Below are 21,446 nucleotides of genomic sequence, written 5' to 3'. Positions count from 1 at the left end.
TTCACTAGGTCTTATGTGTTACCCTGCCATTTCCTCCCTTATCCTACCATCAGTGTCGGGATAGATCTTTGGTCCAACCATGGTCATGTATTACTTTGTCCGTAGTACTAATTCTACCCATATAGTTCGGCTTAACCTATCCCCGTATCTCTCAGAAGGGTATCCAAAATATCATAATGGTATTGTCATTATTGAACTCCTATTCCTTTTACTATGTATTTACTCACTTAGCCCTATGCTTGTATATACATATCCGTAGGTTGCACAACCATTCAGACGCAATTTGTAGGAGGTAGACATAGTATTTCTGTCTCCTGGTTCATTCTACTGTACACATCTCACTCATGTTGGAACTTGCTTGTGTCTCATCTTACTATACTTCTTTATTTTCCCTTACTCACTCTTTACTCTTCTCATCTCCTACCATAGGAGGTTTTCTATTCCTATTCCTTGGTTATGCATCTGTCGCAACATCCTTTGCGACCAACTCTATAGCCATTATTTTAGCTTTTGGTCTAGCATGATGTTATTATCCTCCATAGTGTGTCTTGAGTTATTCGATATCCTTTCATTGCTATGCCCTTTCATTTTTATACGCACCCACCTTCTAGCATTATGTCATTCAAGGTCTTGTTAAAAACTTCTTAACACTGCCTTACATAGCATTCTGGCTTCCATCCAATTATTGGTGACTTCCAGACCTTTCTAACTTGGTTCAGCAAGGGATCTTATTGAAATTTAAACATCCATCTTGAATATGTTGCCATATCAATTGCCTCCACCTTACCTTTGCAATTTTTCTCATTGACTTCCCCCCTCTTTAGAGGGTACTTACACCTTTATCTACTTATACCTTGCTCTATGTCTCTATGTCTAGTCTCAATTTCATCTAATCTCCTTCCCCAATCTACTTGATACTGTATCATGTCTCTATCTCTCTGCATAGCTGCATATTTTATAACCTAATTATCCATGTATGGAACCTTGGCTAAATCACGAAGCGTCGATAACCTTTTCATATATAGTGCGACACCTCATCTATTAATCTGTACTTGAGTAATGGGACTTATGGAACAACTTGTCCACGACCACCTTCTACTTGTCTTCATCCAAGAATTAATTAGTACATGTAGTCATTCCAATTCCAATTAGGCAGTGCTAGTATTTCGACAATAATTGTTCAAGGTTCTCTCAGAGTAGTAGCTTTATTCCCACATATATCCTTTGTTTCATGGGGTGAATGGAAGTTGCACCATTTATTCCTTAAGTTTGTCGTCTTTATCTCTTAGGGGTTTCGTTATTTTCAGGGCGACGTTGTGTACATGCATCGTTCCTTTATACCTTATGTCCCTTATCGACGACACGGTGAGTACCTCCTACAACTTTAGTTAAACATAATAGGGTACTCGATATCAACTTCCAAGGCATATTAAGAGTCTATGTTTCATTCTCTTTTCTTGTTCTGGGAAAATTTCGGCAGAGTTTTCTCTATATTCCTTACTATCCCACCACCTGCACGCAGAAAATACCAATAATGCCTCACATGGCCAACACATATATACATCTATATCATATTATATTACTGCCCAAAATGCCTCACAGGGCCAATATATACATATGTTTATCACGCTTCATATTACAAAGACATAGGGCTTCCCACATTATACCAAAACAAAACCCAACAAAATTACTTCAGATGGCCAACAAAATTTACTTATCGTCCCTCTGTACTTGTAGCCAATTCATCCATGGTTCGACCCGGTGACCTAGGAGATGAAGTATACACTTCCTCTTCATCTGTGTGCCATCTACTTATTTGTCCCTCTTCCTCTTCCTTACTTGAATCCAGAAGGCATGAATTACTAGGTGACCTCTGGTTTACCGACGTCCAAGATAGGGGGCTCGAGTATACGGTAACACTTATCGTAGGCATTGGTCTGACATAGTGCTTCGTCATCAGATCAACTGGCGTGGCTTCTGGAACCGCTTCCCAGGTCATCGAACATTCTGGGGCTATTGCCACTGGGCCTTCCAAGGAATCAACCGTATTATCATAATAAAGGTCCTACGAAGGATCGGTCTCAATGGAATAACTGGGATCCTCTAAGGGATCAATCTCAATCAAATAGCTCGAACTCCTCCTCCTTGGTCCTAGAGCCTGAGATCCCAGTCCCGAATGCACCTTAAGGGCCTTTTCTGTACCTCCTATACTATCTAGAGCTGACTTTTTCATCTTTCACCTTGATCTGTACCTACCTACAAGAAAGGAGGTCAGAAAAAATCCCCTCTATAGAGGCATCACCGTACGTATAATAGTTCATTAGAGAGGGATTATCCTAACAACACAGCTCTATCGCACGATCTTAGATATGAAAGAAAGGTAACATCCTAAATGTCCTGTAACTCCCTGTTTATAGATGTGGCATGCAACACATCAATAATCAAGTTTCTACTAGACATGGTCTGCAGACAATCCAAGGATGAACTGCTCTGATACCACATCTGTCACGACCCAACCCCATAGGTCACGACTAGGGTCCGACCTGGCCCCTTGTATATATTTTTATCAGCTGTGGTCGAATTGAATTATAGACCCGTAATGCATATAAATCAAGTGTGGTCAAACTGGACTACAAACAACATGATACGTACATGAGAACCCCCATGGTCATAACATTTAACATATCTGTAGCCTCTTTCATTTGTCTCATAACATGAAAGGGCACGCAAGCTGACCAGGCTGCCATGTAGACCCAGCTGAATAAAACTTACACATACCACCACATATACATGTCTACAGACCTCTAAAAATATTAATGACAACATATGGAGGGACAGGGCCCCCGCCATACCCCTGAATAATAGAACAATGATATATATCACTGGCCAGTGCCAAAACTAGGCTCCGAGACAATGTAGACTCTTCCAGCTGAGCAAATCGGAATCCTAAGCTGACGGACTCCCAAATTCTGTATATGTACCTGCGGGCATGAAAGGCAGCCCCCCTGAGAGAAGGGGGTCAGTACGACATATGTACTTAGTATGTAAAACATAATATAACACAACTAAAAGTATCTCTGAAATAGAAAAGCAGGGGATAAAATGTTATATAAGGAACCTGTACCTGTACTCTGTGATTTATAAAAGCATGCATGCTCAAATTATACCATATAGCTAGCCCTATCAAGGATCCAGTAGATAAATCTAGAAAACCATCATAGACCTAGTGCCATCACCACCTTATTACAATACATTATTATATATATACATATGCACCCTGGCCCTCTAGTGAGGGACTTAGTGGATAATACAGCGAACTGTGCACGAGAACATACCCTGGCCCGGGACTCAGTGATAGAAGGGTTACAGTATTCACAAGTAGAGTAGTGAGTAACTATATGCAATTTAAATCTTTATCAGAGACTCGACAGAATAAGAAAGTTAAGCTTTTACTTGAGGACCCGAGTAGTAGTGTAGTCATCTCGAGTACCCTCTAAATGCCATTATGGGTTATACCAATTGTAACCTCGGGGACCCTAAACATGTACCAATGTAAGGCCAAGTCACTTATGGAATTAGAAACACTTGTTATCATATAGTCTTTAAGACTTGGAGCATGTACATTTGGTTACCTCTTTAACATATAGAAGTTCACAGGGAAATAGTTCAACTACTATAAGAGTTCAGTATTCAAAAGTAAATAAGAATTTCTTAAGAATGGAGTTACCCCGGAGCTCAAATCATATTTAACTTACAACTAAGACATGCCCAAAAAAAAGAGAATAAGCTCTATATAGTCTGTACTTCCCTTCATGTGGTTATCATGTACATATTTCGTATCCGTCCCATCCTGGGGATCGGTGAACAATTATGGCATCATAACCTCATTTTCATACCAAGTAAATATCAAGATAAAGGAGAGGTATCTTTCCACATACTACTTTTTAACACGTAGAAGCCTCAACAGACAATACTCAATTCTTGCAGGAATTCCAATACTAAGAAGTGGATAGGGATTATGAGGCGTACTTGGAGTTATGGGAATGGAATTATCCCCACATTTCACATAAAATTCACTTACCTCTAAGACGTGCCAAAAGGAAAGAAAGATAGCTTTAGATACTTATTCCAAAAACATGCCAAGATAAAGCTTCACATACCTCTTACGAGTTACTTTTTATGGCGTTTGTGTCGTCGTCCTTTGAACCTATTCAACACGGAAGCAATACGAATATCAACTATCCCTGAATTTTCAGCATCTTATGTTGCACTCGAGTATTCATATAACTCATTTCCTCGCTCGTCTCCTCGATTAGTTCTTTAGCTAGTTAAAGAGTTAACGAAAATCGGGCAGCACCTCCCCTATAACATGCCCTATCCGAATTTCCAATTAGATACCTAATTACTACAGCCAATCAAAAAAAAACCTTCAGCTAATATACAAATGAAACACGGCAACATTACACAACATAAACTCCAAACAACTTGCTGAAAATTATGACACCAAAATAGGGTTTCTAGTCTTTATTTTGCAAAACCTTTAATTATATGAAATGAGGGGTCATGTGTCTTCAAAAATCAGTACCCCCACCTATTTTAGAATACTTTTAGGCCCTGAAACACACCCCACACACCTGCATCATCACACCACAAGCACAACACCTTGCTTCGACTACAATTTAACTATAGCAACTCCAATTTAGTTTATTTCGAACGTCAAGCATATATATGATGTTTTCACATTTCCAACTGCTTAAACAACATATAATACACTTATTAACAACACCATAAACTCCAAATTGAAAGGAAAGGTCTCACCTTACCCGAAATTGGCCAAACTCGCCCAAAACTCACTTCGGAAACCTCTTGACGTGCTGAAATAGAGCGGACTGTTTATGTCCCTTCTCCGCTGCCCCAAATTTGAATTTTATGTTATCAAAAACCATTATATAAATTTGGGCCACCTTAAATAATTAATTCATGGAACAAAAGTCGGGCCTTACCTTTTTTTGGCTCAAACCCGTAGGTCCCCTCCCTTGTGCCCCTAGCATTTTTCTCTTCTTCTTTCTTACTTTTCTAGGAATAAAGCTGAAGAGATGATTCCATAGACATTGTAAGATAAATATGTACATCTTCATGTGATTGAAGAACATCGTAGATAATTAATTCACGGAGAAAAATTGAAGAACTTACCTTTAATTCTTTAAAACCGTGGTTGCCATGCTTTTTTGTTCTTCACATTTGTTTTCCTCTCTTTGGCTGAAGTTTTGGATAAAAAATGAGGTCCTTTGTCACAATACATGTAGATATATGTTTCCTTAGGGGGTGACACTTTTCATCTCCTAAGGGCGACACGTGTTTAGCCCCCATTGGGCCAACACATACATGCTGCCAATTAGGGGCTGCCACATGGCAGGTGGGGTCCACCCCCCCAAGAAGGCAGGTGGGTCAGCTGCTTGCTTCAGCTTCTTCCATGTGGCACCTCTTTCTGCTGCCACGTGGCACCTCTTTTTGCTGCCACATGTCATCTTCCCCTCTTCCTCGTGGGTTCATAATCTTGTCTTGTTTTAAGAACCCGTGTAATCCTTTCTACGTAAGCTTGGAATATACTCAAGTACCTTAGGTATGCAAGACTTCTAAGTTAGTATCTTACATAGGTGATTCGAGTCCTACGACTCGTTACTTGGCGTCCAACTTCTTCCGAATTCTCACGACTCTATTTCCAACCTTACCTACTATGAGGCATCACATTATCCCTTCCTTGGAGTCATTTGATAGTGTCGTAGATTATCTATCTCACATAATAACTTCTAAGAAGATTAAGAGGCATTCTGAGATCAAGAGTGTGGGGTGTAACAGTAAGACGTCTATGTTAATAAAGGAAATTGATATCTCTAGACTCATGACTCATGCTGAGAAATTGAAGAGAAAAAGCTTAAGGGGGTTCCTAGATTGACTAAGAAGGCCTGGATTGAGAATGGATCATCTTTTGATAACCTTTTAGTGCCTAAGTATCACAAGTATAGTCTCCCTAACTCTATATATCAAGGTGACAATTATAGTGGTCAAGCTTTTCTCGTATGCCAAAAGTGTAGAATGTACCATCCTGGAGATTGTTTAGCTAATTCGGGTGTATGTTTTGGTTATGGTGCAAAGGATCATAAGTTGAGGCATTGTCCATCGGTTTCTAAGAATGATAAGGATAGTCTTCATCGATCTCAGCCCTATCCCTCTGTGGGTCCCTAAAATTAATGTGGTGCTTCATCCAGTAAGTATGAATTCCCTTTTTGAAATGGTAATGATTAGTATGGATTGGTTGCATACATCTTATGCTTGTATAGATGGTAGAACTCATTGAGTCAAGTTTCAATTTCTAAATTAGTCTATTCTATAATGTAAGGGTGATGATTCAGTAGTGAAAGGTAGCTTCAGTTCTTGTTTTAAGGCTCTAGTTTGGGGTAAGTGTTTGATCGGAATGGGTGCTTGTTTTGGATGTGGTATAAGGGGGCACAAGGTATCTAAATTACCTAACAAGGGGAGACAAATATATCCTCAAAGGTCAGCTACTCAAGGTGGACAAGATCAATAATGTGGCAACCCATGCCATAATAGGTTCTATGCACTTCAAGCTAGGCAAAAGGTTGAGGAGTCTCCTGATGTGATTATGGATAAGTGTGGGTATTTCACCTTGATGTTTATGTTTTAGTTGATCCGGGTGCCATATTATCTTTTATTACTCCTTACCTTTCTATAATATTTGATGTATGTCTTGAAATCTTTCTAGAGAATTTTTCGGTTAATACCCTTATATAACTCGGTATTTAGGGGTAAGTTTGTGTGATGCTAATGAGGGTGGTGTTCTTGTTTGACATGGTTAGTAAATATGATGGGTAGTGCATGAGAAATTGATGTTTGATAAGAAGAGAGTGGTTCTCTCACAAGGGGGAGATGGAGTATTTCATTACCAAGGTTGGTTGTGTGTCCCAATGTTGATAGCCTAAGAGAAATTATATTGAGTAAAGTTCATAGCTCTCAATGGATGAGTTAGGAAAGATTGAGGGAAGAGTGGGTGCTCCGTATTGTGATAATTGTGGTATGCTTGGTCCATTTGAGGTTATGATATGGAGGACGAGCTAGATGAGACCTTGTTAGGTATAATAGATAGGTAAGAGTATATTGGTGTGACCTTTGGTAGGAATGAATGCTAGTGAGGATATAGAGATGCTAGGGTAGACACAAAAATTATTAACTGATGTTGACTTCAAGGGAGCCATAAAGTAGTTAGAATGGTAGGCTTGAATGTGTGGTTGTAGATATGTGAAGGATTGTACTAGTATATTGATGACTTCTTTTTAAGGGTTTCAAGTAAGTGTATTAGAGTTGTTATAGAACTAGGCTTGAATGTAGTATTGATGGCATATGGGTGAATGTACGATGCATTGTGTGTTTCTTTATTAGGTTTCAAGGTTCGTTGAATAAGGGTAGTAAGGAGTAGTACTCTTGGGATAAATTATCCTATATAGGTGTAGTAACACCCCTCAAAATGCTCATAAGTGCCTTAAGAATGCCTTGGGAATAGGTCGCTGATGTAATTCATTATCCTTAATCTTTTTGGAAAATTCGAGTTCGGAATATCGATCAGGGGGCAAAACCTGTAGGAAAATAGTCTCGGTGGATTTTTAGGACCCGTAGATTGAAAGATAGATTTCTCAAGGAACTGCACAAACCAGTAAGGTCCACGACAAGTCCATGTCACAGACTTGCTTGGAATGGGTGCTTATTTTGGATGTGGTAGAAGGGGGAACAAGCTATCCAAATTCCCTAACAAGGGGAGACAAATATGTCCTCAAAGGCAAGCTACTCAAGGTGGACAAGCTCAACAATGTGGTAGCCCACGCCACAATAGGTTCTATGCACTTCATTTACTATTCATGATTTAGACTCTCTTATGATATTTCCGCTATTATTTTACCTTGTGTATGCTTATGATATGTACAAGAGGCTTGGTTGGAGTCCTTCAGGGTTTCAATCGCCATGTTATGACTAGTCCCTAGATCGGATCGTGACATTTTCAATACTTAGACTCTTGAACCATTGAATTAGGATCATTATAGGGCTTTTTCGGCTTGTAACGCAGGCTTGGGGGCAGGTGTGGTACATTTAGATTTTAGTGACTTTCGACCCTCCTCAAACACTACATTAACCTTGAGTCTACATCTTATAACCCACAATGCATTTCACTCTTTTTCTTTTCTTTTTACTTTTGCCTTAGATGTGGCTTTTATTTGTTCATTTCCTAATATTTTCTTATGCTTTGTACTTTTCAATGCTAAATCTTGCTAAACCATTTATTCCTCTTAGCCAAAACTTCTTTTTCTTCCTTTTCACACATCTCTTTTCAAACCTTTTCTTACTTAGGTTTTCTTTTCTCATACCCCTTCTATTATTACTTTCCTCTCATAGTAGTCATCCTCAACTTAGGATTTTGGCCTGAGTTAAGGTGCACATTATCCTAGGAGGAACCAAGGCTAAAACAAGAGATTACAATTAGGATTAGGGACATTTTGAAACACACATTTATTTGATCAAAAAAGTCTTTTAAAAGCTCATATCTTTGGTTCAAAAGGTCACATAATGTTTGGTTGGTTCTTTTAAGGCTAAGTGGGATGATTCAAAAATGTCCTATGATCCTTTCCTAATTACCACTGTATGACCAATGGGGCAAGTTTTAGCTTGACACAAATAGTTCGAACACACAAGTACCTCACACACACTTGGCATCAAGTTTCATTGTCAATCATCAATCTTTGGGTCATGTTTCAGTCTAAGTCATATGTTATCATACCGGTTTACATCATATAACACAAAGATCCTACATAGTCAATATATCAAAGAAACAATCACAACATTTCAAGTAATTTTTTTAAGGGGGGGCTATTTGTTTTTGTTTAAACCTTCCAGCCATCATGCCATAGATCCCTACTTGTATTTCACATTTACATCCTAAACATGCCGGTCAAAATAAATTAAAAAGATCCTATGGGGAAAAAGAAAACAAGTAAGAAAACTCTAAGGATTTAATCGAGTGTCTAGGTTACTCAGACTTTGCCTAGATACTACGGAGGCTGAACGACTGGCAAAGCGAATGGTATAGCGGTTGGTGTTGCCAAAGCTGTGACTTCAGCACATAGTGCTACAAGCTCTGTCCGAATGGCAGAAATGTCAAAACTAGGCGAGGATTGCAGCCTCGCATTCACCCTTAGCTCAAAAGAATCAATACATTCCTGAATATGTCGCTCTCGATCAGCCAATGTAGCTTCAAACTTTGCCTCCAAATGATCCTTTGATTCAGTAATGGCTTTTCTAACTCATGGCTTTAGCTGCTGAATCAACTGACCCAATTGGGGCTTAGTCTATGCCTGCCGCTGCATCCAAGTGTGTTAGGCTTCGATTAAGATTGTCATGATCCGACCTAAGGCCTAGTTGTAACACGGTGATCGAAACCCTAAAGGGATCCAACCAAGCCTCTTGTACATATCATAAGCATACAGAAGGTAAAATAAAATCGGAAACATTATAAGAGAGTCTAAACTATGAATAGAACTTTAAGAATGTCACGTGACAACATAGACTCAAAACATTTGTCCAACTAGATGCCTCTACTCATGAACATGGGCGGGGGCTAAGACATGTCCCTACCTTACCCTTAATATGAAACATCACAAAAGTCTTTGAAATAATAACCAACTTGATGACTAGTTCCCGATAGATGAGGACTCACCACAAACACCGCTGATAGGAAGGCTTAACTAGCCATGTAGAGGAATATGATCTTCAACCTCAACCCCTATATTATGAGACAATATAGGAAAATAGTATGCATTAGTACGTTGGAATGTACTAAGTATGTAGGCAATGAAATGTATAGAAAACCATGTTTGTACAAATGACCATTTTAAATAGCATGGTAGGAGAAGTAGTAAAAATCATAAGTAGTCTTTAATAAGGATCAATGCATAATAAACCATAAGAATATCATATAAAGTAAAAGATGGGACTAGTCATTTAAAACATAAAAGTACCATACATATGTGGTATAGGAACCATAACCGACAATAAGACCATGCGAGCTATAACATGGAATCCCAATGTTGCCCCTACATTAGAGGAAAGGGGAATCTACTTGCCAAGGTAGACTCTACCCCACTAGGCGGGTCATGCATATGCTATATGTGGATCCACTAGCTACGCCAAAAAGGCAATCCTGTGGTGGCACGTAGTTATGAGATAAGATACTTTATATAAGGACCCCGTATTTCGAGCCCCCACCTCAAGTCTACATTCAGTACTAAGTCAAATCCCACAGAATACATACATAACATAGAAATCATAATTTCATATCTTATAGTTATTATCATAGGTTTGAAAGAATAGAGTAGCTCATTTTCATAACATACTTGTAATATGAGAATTGTCCTTTCATCATTACAAACATAGACATAATTCATACTTAGAAAATTCATGACCATAGCTTGTACTTGAAACTAGGGTAAGACATGAATGCATGATCAATTGACTTGAAAATCATAAAATTGACTTGAAAACAATCATAAACTTTCTTTCAGCCCATACATAATTTATATAGATAATACCATTAGGAAGTATAATTGAAAATACTCATATTTTACATCATGAACCCTAGAAATCAAAATAGGAGAATTCATGAAAAACTCTTCAATTCAATGCAATAACCATCAATTTATATCAAAATAGACTCATGATCATACTTTGAATCATAATTCATGCAATAGGAATAGAGATCATAAAATCCATAAAATACTATACTTTAATTTAATAGAAAACCTTGAGAAATTGATTGGGCTTCATGGATGAAAGAATCCATGAATCAATACCCACATACCTTAAGTGAGAACACCAATTAATTTGAAAGAACTTGAGAGTTTTGATGGATATCTTGAGTGAATTTACTTGAAGTCTTCAATGGAGTCCTTAAGAGTCTTTTGTAGAGAGAGAAATATTTGAGTAGGTGAATTGTAAAAGAATGAATAAAATTAGGGGTTTAGGTTAATTTATAGAGTTGAATTAGGTCCTAAAAACGTCTAGGTTCATTAGCTAACAATTTAGAAAAAAGTCTAAAGTGCCCTTACTAAACAAACTAAATTCAGCCAAAAATGCATTGCTAGGTCCATGAAGCAGAGGAAAGAAAGTCCACGACGCAGACTTGTCGCGGACCTTACTGGTTCGCACAATTTTTTGAGAAATCTATCTTTCAATTTACGGGTCTTAAAAATCCATCGAGACTATTTTCCTGCAGGTTTTGACCCCCTGATCGATATTCTGAACTCGTATTTTTCAAAAAAGATTAAGGATAATGCATTATTTGAGCGGCCTATTCCCAAGGCATTCTTAAGGCACTTGTGAGCATTTTAAGGGGTGTTACAGAGATGGTGACCAAGCTTGTGTGGTGTGGATGCGGCATACTAGTAGATGGGATTGTCGAGGCAGTAGGGGCAGCCTCAAATGGCTCCATGGGAGGTGTCTCGAGGTCTAGAGCAGCTGTCAAATCAGATTGCATAGGCGGCTAAACATGCTCAAACTCAGGTAGCTGCACTGCTGGAAGGGGAGCATGTTGCTGTCCGATCGGGTTTGTATAATCTTTAATGAGCCCCAGGTCTGTAGTCCTGTTCACTCTAATCAACGGGTTAACTCCTGCAATCAATGAAACTATGGCAGCCCGGCACAGTGCAAACACAACACATGGGAAATATATTGTGGTATTTTGCCGAATTGACCACTCATATATCTTCGAAATGATGATTTTTATGAAATCGACCTCATACCAACCATTAAACAAGCTAAAATCACAGCTTGGTCCGGAGTCAAATGGTTGTCTATATTTTTCGGGCAGAGGCGATGTCGAATAATGGCCCACAAAACTTTTGCAGTGAAATTCAAGGATGCCTTCTTGATCAGAGTTGGGTGTGATACCCAAACTGCTGCTATGCCTTGCTCATCTATGTAACTTCCTACCTATGTAAGTAGATCTCTATGTTACACCGGGTCCCTCATAATATTTTTATCCCACACTACCTTCATTTTATGATCAAACTCATCCGTCAAGGCTACCGGTGGAAAATTTGGGCCATAGAGGACCCTTCAGACTGTCTCCTCTAATAAAATAATCAAGACCTCCCAGACTAGTGTGGTCAAAAGCACTGGCTGCTCCAGCTCTTTTGCCTTAGAAGGAGCCATCTATTTGATCATTATCGTGTATGAAGCATAAAACTCACAGACCTTTTTCTCGGTAAGGATAGGTACGAATTCACTCGACTGACCATGTTATTGTTGTAGCTCCCAGGGTGCTCATCCATCCACTCTAGTTTGTGGCAATGAAACAAACCATAGATCTTCGGGACTATCTCCAACCCGATTGTGATCACATGCGATTCATCAGTAATGGGCCTCCATAAGTTATGGCGGTCATTCCTCTATTGCCCCATTCTGTAGAAGTCAAGTAGTCTTGGAACATACCACCGCTTCGATTGTCCTCCTATGTGGACTGGTATGGAGGGACGCTCAAGTGTCGACTTACCCGTAGGGGACACAGAACCTGAAGCGAATTAGGGTACTGAGTCGTCATCGCTCTTCTCCGCCTCTACTGAACCCCCTTCTCCAGACTGAAGGGGTGTAGATATTGCTGATGTATGCGGGAGGGAAGAGCCTCCGCTTTGGTCCCACACCGAGATGATTATTTTTGATTTCCTCACCAAGGGTGTTTCTGAGTCATGAGAAGACTCCTCCTTGGAAGTACTCAATTCGGCGACTATTGGCAAATCCTTAAGGCGTCATTTAAAGTTTTCCATGACTTCCTTCTTTGAAGGCTTTTTCTTTCCACTGCCCTTCTTCGATGTTTGTTTAGGAGGCATTGTACCTATGTAGGAAGAGTTAGGACACAAACATAACAATAAAAACAAGTAAAGCAAGCAAGCAAGAAAGAAAACATAACTAGGAAGTGACTGCTTTTGGTTCTATGAGGGTGAATCTATGGGTCGTAGAAGAGTCTACAGCCCATAGAATCAACTCGTAGAATCAGACCTGCTGGTTTTTAGTCTCTGAAGTTTGTCTACGAATGAAACTTATGAACCGTAGAAGTTTCTACGGATCGTTTGGTTCAGACGTAGACTCAGTGCTATGCCACTGGGTTTTGGGTACTTTACTTGTACGAGTCAACCCTAAGGGTCGCAGACAAGTCTATGACTCATAGGATGTACTCATGCAAGTTGAGTGTCCAAACACTTAGCTACTGGAATTTTATCATTTTATTTTGACGACTCTAATTTATGATCTGTAGAAGGTTCTACGATCCGTAATTAGACTCGTAACACTTTTTGGTGAGAATATTAAAGCACTGATCTTGAAGTCTTCATTTATGAGGGGTAACTACAACTCGTAGACTTTCCTATGACCCATAGAAAACCCTCGATTTAAGAAAACTTCAAGGTCAGTGATCATCACAATTTAAAGCACAACAAAACAAGCTTAATGGCCCCTTTTTATTCAATCCTTTGATTTTAAACAACAAATGCACCATAGTCCCATTGTCCCAATTCACATATTATTTCAAAAAATCAAAACCACAACCTCAAAACACCTTAACTCTAGAAGCCTGCCTATTATATTGACGAGTCTGAATTGCGAGACGTAGAAGAATCTATGAGTCATAATTAGACTTGTACAGGTCATTACATGTGAAAGTTCCACAACTGAACTTGAAATCTCCTTGACGAGGGGTAACTACGCCTCGTAGAGTTATGTATGACTCGTAGAAAACCCCCATCTGAAGAAAATTTCAAGTTCATAGGGTGAACTTACAGCAGCAGTACAACAATCAATTTAAATTACCCCATAATGCATTATTCAATTTTTTTAACCATAATTTATACACTTTCCAATTTCCTAGTTCACAAATAGTTTAATGATCAAGTTGCAGGATCATAAAAAGCCCTAATTTCGTACTAACTAGTCCTTTAGTCCAACTATCCAATGGATTTAAGTAAGGCATGTGTGACATGTAATAATAGTGAGAGATCAACTTATCACAAGTGAGTATTCAATCTTTTGAGTTGGTTTGTCACTGGACTGGTATTGTTAGATGCTTGAGGAGTTCGGGTTTTTGAATTTTGACTGTTTGAAGCTCAAATTATGTGGATTGATGATGGAGTTTGATTTTAACTGAAAGTTGATGGAGGTGGAATTTTGGGAGTTTTAGTTGGAAGGTGGAAGAACAGGGGTCGTTTGGTGTAAGTTGGACAATGAAGGTGAATTGTTTCAAATTTTTGCTTCTGATATGTATTGGTTATACGGGTTAGGTTGGTTTAATTATTTTGGACATGTACATAGCTAGTTACGACTCATAATAATTATTATGGGTCGTAAACATGCGTCATAATTAGTTTTGTCAGTTAGAGAAATGCAAAAAACATACCTAGAGTCTACGAGTGTAGGCTACAAGTCGTAGAAGTTTCTACGGGTTGTAGAGTGCAATCTTAGACTTAAAGTTGCATCATGTTTTGAATCTGGATTTTGATGAGTCAAGTTTACGACCCGTAGAAGTTTCTTGTCCCATAAAAATGACTCGTGTGTCTATCTAAGTCCTTTTCAGTTTTTAGTATTTTAAATTTGACATGGGCATGTACTCAACCGTTGGCCTATTTTTTATGCTTTTTGTGACTCTAATTTGACATGGACCCTAACAACGTCTATGTTATCCTAAAAAATAACAAGTAAGAATAAGAAGAGAAAAATAAAATAGAATAAATGAATAACAAAGTAAATTGGGTTGCCTCCCAATTAGCACTTGATTTAACGTTGTGGTACGACACATGTATACTTAGTTACTCAGACTTCACTAAGCTTCCATGCTTCCACAGTTTTGATTTCATCTTCTATTCCCATGTATGCTTTGATTCTTTGACCATTCACTTTGAACTTTGTTCCATCTTTCTTTTCTAACTCGACTGCACCATGTGGAAAAAAACTTGACTCACTCAGAGCAGTCCTAACCATTTTGACTTGAGTTTTCCAAGAAATAAACGCATCCTTGAGTTGAAAAGAAGGACCAAGTCTCCGAGCACAAATATTCGCTTTTCAATCACTTGGTCGTGGTATTTCTTCATTGTCTCTTTGTACAAGGCTGCGCTTTCATATGCATTTAGGCAAAACTTGTCGAGCTCATTTATTTAATTCATCCTTTGTTTAGATGCGGCATCCTAATACATGTTCAATTTCTTCAATGCCCACATAGCTTTATATTCCAACTTTACAGGCAGATGAAAATTTTTCCCAAAGACAAGTTGATAAGGAGAGATACTTATGGGAGTCTTGAATGCAGTGCAGTAAACCCATAGAGCGTCATCAAGCTTTCTAGACCAATCCTTTTTATTTGCGCTCACCATCTTTGTGAGTATTTGCTTGATTTCACAATTTGAGACTTCAACTTGTCCACTAGTTTGAGGATGATAAGGAGTTGCTACACTATGTCGAACCCCATACTTTTGAAGTAACAGTTTGAACAATCGATTACAGAAATGGAAATCTCCATCGCTGATTATTGTCGTTGGTGTACTAAATCTTGAGAAGATGTTACACTTGAGGAATGAGGTGACACTCCTTGCTTCATTATTGGGAAGTTCAATAGCTTCTGCCTATTTAGACACATAGTGAACAACAATGAGGATGTATTTCATTCCACTCGAACTCACAAACGGCCCTATAAAGTCAATTTCCCATATGTCGAACAATTCAATGAGTAGAATAGGAGTGAGTGGGAGCTTATGTTTCCTTGAAATTCCTCCTTCCCTTTGACAATGATCATAAGACTTGGAGAAATCATGAGCATCTTGATGAATTTTTGGCCAGTAGTATCCACATTGTAGAATCTTGTAGGCTGTCTAGACACCTCTATGATGGGCTCCAACGGGTGACAGATGGCATGCTTCCAAAATCCTTATCATATCTACTTTGGGTACACAATGATGAATAATCCCATCGGCACAAACAAGGAACAAGTATGGTTCTTCCCCAAAGAACTACTTCACATCAGACATGAACTTGCGGCATTAGTGAACATTCAAATCGGATGGCATTATATCACTCACCAAATAGTTAGCAACATCGGCAAACCATAGAATTAAGTCGTGTGATGCTTCCAACACTTGTTCTTCTAGAAAGGTGTCATCAATCTTGACTCCATCTTCTAATTTTAACATCGCCTCTTCTTCAAGTCTAGAGAGATGGTCTGATACTTGGTTTTCTGTCCTTTTTCGGTCTTTCACTTCGAAGTCAAACTCTTATAATAGCAATACCCAATGAATAAGCCTCGACTTAGAATTCTTATTTTCTATGAGATATCTCAATGCTTCATGGTCTGTGTGTACAATGACTTTGGTGCCCAACAAGTAAGATCTAAACTTCTTAAAAGCGAACACAACTGCAAGCAACTCTTTTTAGGTCACAGTGTAGTTTCTTTGAGAAATATTAAGGGTTTTACCAGCACAGTATATGGGATGTAGAATCTTCTCACGCCTTTGTCCCAATAATACGCTGAGTGCTACTCCACTTTCATCACACATGACTTCAAACGGCTGCTCCCAATCTGGTGCAATGATGATAAGAGCCTATACTAACTTTTTCTTCAACTCTTTGAATGCTCCTAGACAGGCCTCATCAAAAAACAATCATCTCCTTATCTAGTAGTTTGCATAAAGAATGAGCTATTTTGGAGAAGTCTTTGATGAAACGATGATAAAATCTAGTATTTCCCAAAAAGCTTCGAATGCCTTTCACGGAGATGGAAGGGGGTATCTTTGCTATTACCCCAATCTTTGCTTGATCTACCACAATGCCTTTGTTTGAAATTTTGTGACCCAACACTATGCCCTCTTTCATTATAAAGTGATACTTCTCCCAATTGAGCACAAGGTTGCACTCTTCACACCCTTTTAGTACAACTTGGAGATGAGCCAAAAATTATCAAATGAGTCACCAACTACTAAAATATCATCCATCAAAACTTCGATTATATCTTCCACCATATCTGAAAAGATAGACATCATACAACGTTGAAAGGTCACCGATACATTACACAATATGAAAGGCATTATTTTGAAGGCGAAAGTCCCATATGGGCATGTGAAAGTGGTCTTCTCTTGGTCTTCGGGTGCTATTGAATTTGATTGTAGCACGAATATCTATCAAGAAAACAATACCATCATTTGCTAGTAAAACGGTCGAGCATCTGATCCATGAAAGACATTAGAAAGTCATCTTTTTCAGTCCATGAGTTTAGCTTGCGATAATTCATGCACACTCTCCAACTGGTGACAGGCCTAATTGTAATGATTTCATTCTTTGCATTTGGTACCACAGTAATACCACCCTTTTTTGGTATACATTGGACAGGACTTACATAATTACTATACGCAATTGGATAAACAACTCCAACATCTAACCACTTGATGATCTCCTTTTTGACTACCTCTTGCATAGGTGGGTTGAGACGCCGTTGGTGTTCAATGCTTGGTTTGAAATCTGACATGAGTTGGATTTTGTGAGTACATATTCCTGGTAGTATGCCTATGATATCGTCTAAGGACCATCCTATTGCTCTTTCGAAATGCCTCAAGACGGATGTAAGAGCTTCCACTTGCTTTTAGTGAAGATCAACAACAATTATGACCGGCAACGTGTTGTTGGGTCCCAAGAATGCATATTGCAAGTGAGATGGCAGCGCTTTGAGTTCCAAGTTATCAGCCGGTTCAAAGCTTACCATTCTCTTCTTTGTGACAAGATCCTTCATAAACTTGGTGTATCCCAATATTTGTTCTAGTACCTCTATTAAGGGAACATTCACCAAAAGTTGTTTCAACATGGAGATAAACTTACGGAACTTTCCATCTTTGGCCTTCTTCTTCAATCTTTGCGGAAAAGGAGGAGGAGGTCTTGGCATTCGAGTTGGAGTTAGAGCAGATTTTTTTCATTGCTTGCTTTCTCACCATGATTTGCATCTCCTTTTTCAGGCCGTTTGGTGCTTAGTTCTTCACCTACTATTTCCTCCTCGATTTTCCTTTCTGTTTCATTCTCACCAACAGCCACGTCGTGTGCATCATCCTCAATTTCTAGCATAGGTGGTTCCACTGTTTGAATGTCTCTTCGGATGGTCACAGCCATGCATTGCCCTTCATTCTTTGGATTTTGAATTGTATTACTTGGAAGAGTTCTTTCTAGTGTGGATTCAAATATGATGAGATCTTTCCCAATTATTGCACAATAAGCTTAATCGATGTAGAGTGTAACTCAACTTTTTGATTTTTTTCGAAAAGATCATTGTGTATCTTCTTAAGGTTATCCTCTGTTATATTATAATTTTTCATCATCTTGGCCATCATGTCTTCGATTCTTCCAAGTATGGATCCCCCATCTCAATTTTCGAGAGAGATGTATGCACCACTATTGTTGTTATCTCTCTTTCTCCAATCACCTTTTCTGTCTTGCTCGCGGTTGCGATCATTGTATCCATTTCGATTGTAATTGTTCTCGTGATTATAGTTTCCTTCACGATTTTAGTTGTTTTCACGGTTGTAATGGTCCCCTTGATTGAAGTTGTTATAGTTCCAATCTTGATTTCTTTGACCTTGGTGCCAAGAATCCTGGTTGGATGCTTGGGCGTTAGTCTGAAAATCCCCCACTTGATCATTCACATAGTAAGCATCTTTCTCATATCTGTAATCATCATAACTTGGTGCCCTACCTTGATGGTCGATTGCATTGATTTTCTCTTATCCCATGCTTTTGAATGCCAGCTTAAATTTAATTTTTAATTTAGCGAGCTCTTATAGTGTCTCTTCATTTTGTATGTTGGGACTTTGATTTGTGCAAACAGAAAAAAAGTGTTTTTTGAAGTTTTTTTGTTCCTAGTGCTCCAAGTGCGGTTGGTCTTTGTAACACGGTCAAGTCTCTTTGTGGCCTCTTGGAAGGTATTGGCCAAAAATGCTCCGCCAGTGATGGTATCTCTGACCTTTTTTCCATTATCATCAAGTGCATGATAGAATAGCTCAAGAAGTGGCTCATTTACTATTCTATGATTTGGCACGCTTCGTAGATACTTTATAAATCTCTCCCAAGCTCCACAAATTGACTCTCCGGGCAACTGTTGGAAATTGTTGAGTTTGTTTGTTAGTTTCATCTTCTTAGACAATAGGAAATACTTCTTCATGAATGCCTTGTGTAATTCATCCCATGTTGTGATGGAGTTGTATAGAAGTTCGGACAGCCAAATTGAAGCGTCGCCAGTAAGTGATGATGGAAAAACTCATAGTCCAATGACATACATATTTAGGCCTGGGTCTCCAACACTGCTTTGACAATGTTCGCCATATTCTGGAGATGAATATGTAGATCTTCAAACGATAATCTAGCAACCAGTCCTCTACTATGAAGCATTTGAATCAGCCCACTTGTGATGCTAAACTTAGTTCCCGGTGGCAATGGAGGTAACACAATAACACCCGTAGTTCCAATGGTGTCAGGATTGACCCCATAGTTGTTCCATATGCCGAGTTCAGGGTGTTTTCTGGGTGGAGGACATTGTCTTGCTATTTGTGGATTGTTAGGAATGTTCTGTGGTTGATATTGTGGTGTGTTGTCGTATTACTCCCCAAGATATTTCGCGCTATCACTAAGTTCATGTCCATCGTTGTTATTATTGTTGTTCGCCATTCTACGTAGTGTCTTTCAATTTCGGGATTGAATGGAATCAAGGGAATGCCTTGACTTCTCGTATTTGGCATGCATTAGGAATCAAAACATGTTTTAGCACAAACAAAAAGAAAAATAAGGTAAAATAAGGAAAGAATGACTACAAATTAAATAATAAAACTTAATTTAATCTAAAGGCCAAATTTCCCGGCAATGGTGCCAAAATTTGATACGCTCAAATTACACCTCCATAAAGAAGTTTAAAGCGATCATTGATCAAATATAAAACTTAACGAAGGTTAGGGTCGATCCCACGAGGAATATGATTTAGACTTTAGATCAATCGTTTTTTATTTGCTTTATCAATCAATTTATTTCCGTAAAGAAAGGGGGAATTTCTATAAACTAATGAACAAATCAAATAACAAGCATCAACGAACAAGAGTATGGTTTAATGTGGTTTAAATAAATATGAAGTGAAACTAGGATTTTATGTGTTCCCCATGAATCGTTAACTAAGTAGACCTTTTTATTAGTATTTTTTGTGTTACATGTAGAATCGGTAAATTAATTTCACTTAAGTCCTTGATCCGGCAAATGAGTGAATCTCACTATGCAACTTGATCAGTCTACGAGTGTATGCTTTACTATCTCTTACCAATGATCCTAGATTTAGCTATTCCTTGATCCGTTCAAGCTAATTAGATGAGGATAATTAGCCCCAAATCTTGTTGTTTAATCTCTTTTTCCATCTGTTACCTCCTTTATCCGGCAAGTAAGGATAAGGCGAGTTCTAACATTGGCCACCGTTAAAAAGTAATCAAAACAAAGGAAAAAATAATACATGCATGCACACTATTTAAGAATTACTTTTTATTAAGTTCTATGTCTTTAATTCCTTATGGTTTCCATAACCCTAGTTGTGGAATTAACTACTCATAACTAAGTGATTACAATCAATAATATTTATCTTAAAAGTAATCATGAACTTACAAAATAACTTTGAGAATCCAAAATCTTCAATAAAATTCAAACGTAAAATATCGATAACAAAAATTAAAATTTAAGAATAAAAGCCCAAAAGTAGTTCAAGCTCTATTTTCAAACCCAAAAATGTGCATAAACTAAATTAAATATAAGAAGTGTATTTATAGATAAACAAATCCCAAGTAAATATGAATTTGGACAACATAGAAAACTTTAAGTCATTTCTACAGATCGTAACAACTCAGACGAGTCGTAGACCCAGCTCGTACACCTTCACTTTGCACTGAGGAATTCTTCTTCTTCACGACCACTCTCTACGACTCGTAACTTTGAGGACGAATCATCAACTGGGGTCGTGAACACTGTCCTTGCTACACCATCTGTAACTTCAAGCTACGATTGTGATAAACGACTCGTAGAAACATAGACGAGCCGTAGAACTTACTCGTCTTCTGCACTTCTACTTTGACGACTTCTCTTGATGACCCGTAAGGCTGAAAACGAGTCGTTTACTTCATTCGTAGTCTTCAATTCAACTTTTATTTTTCTCTTCTATTTTTGATGATTGTTACCTACGACTCGTATATATAATGACGAGTCGTAGAGTGAGCTAGTAAACACCAAAACTATGTTGCTTCAGTGTTGTGATTCCTCAACCAACTCTCCAACTTAGTTTCCTGCAA

This window comes from Solanum dulcamara, chromosome 8 (assembly GCF_947179165.1).
Source record: "Solanum dulcamara chromosome 8, daSolDulc1.2, whole genome shotgun sequence".
In the NCBI taxonomy this organism is placed as follows: domain Eukaryota; kingdom Viridiplantae; phylum Streptophyta; class Magnoliopsida; order Solanales; family Solanaceae; genus Solanum; species Solanum dulcamara.
This window is presented reverse-complemented; position numbering follows the sequence as displayed.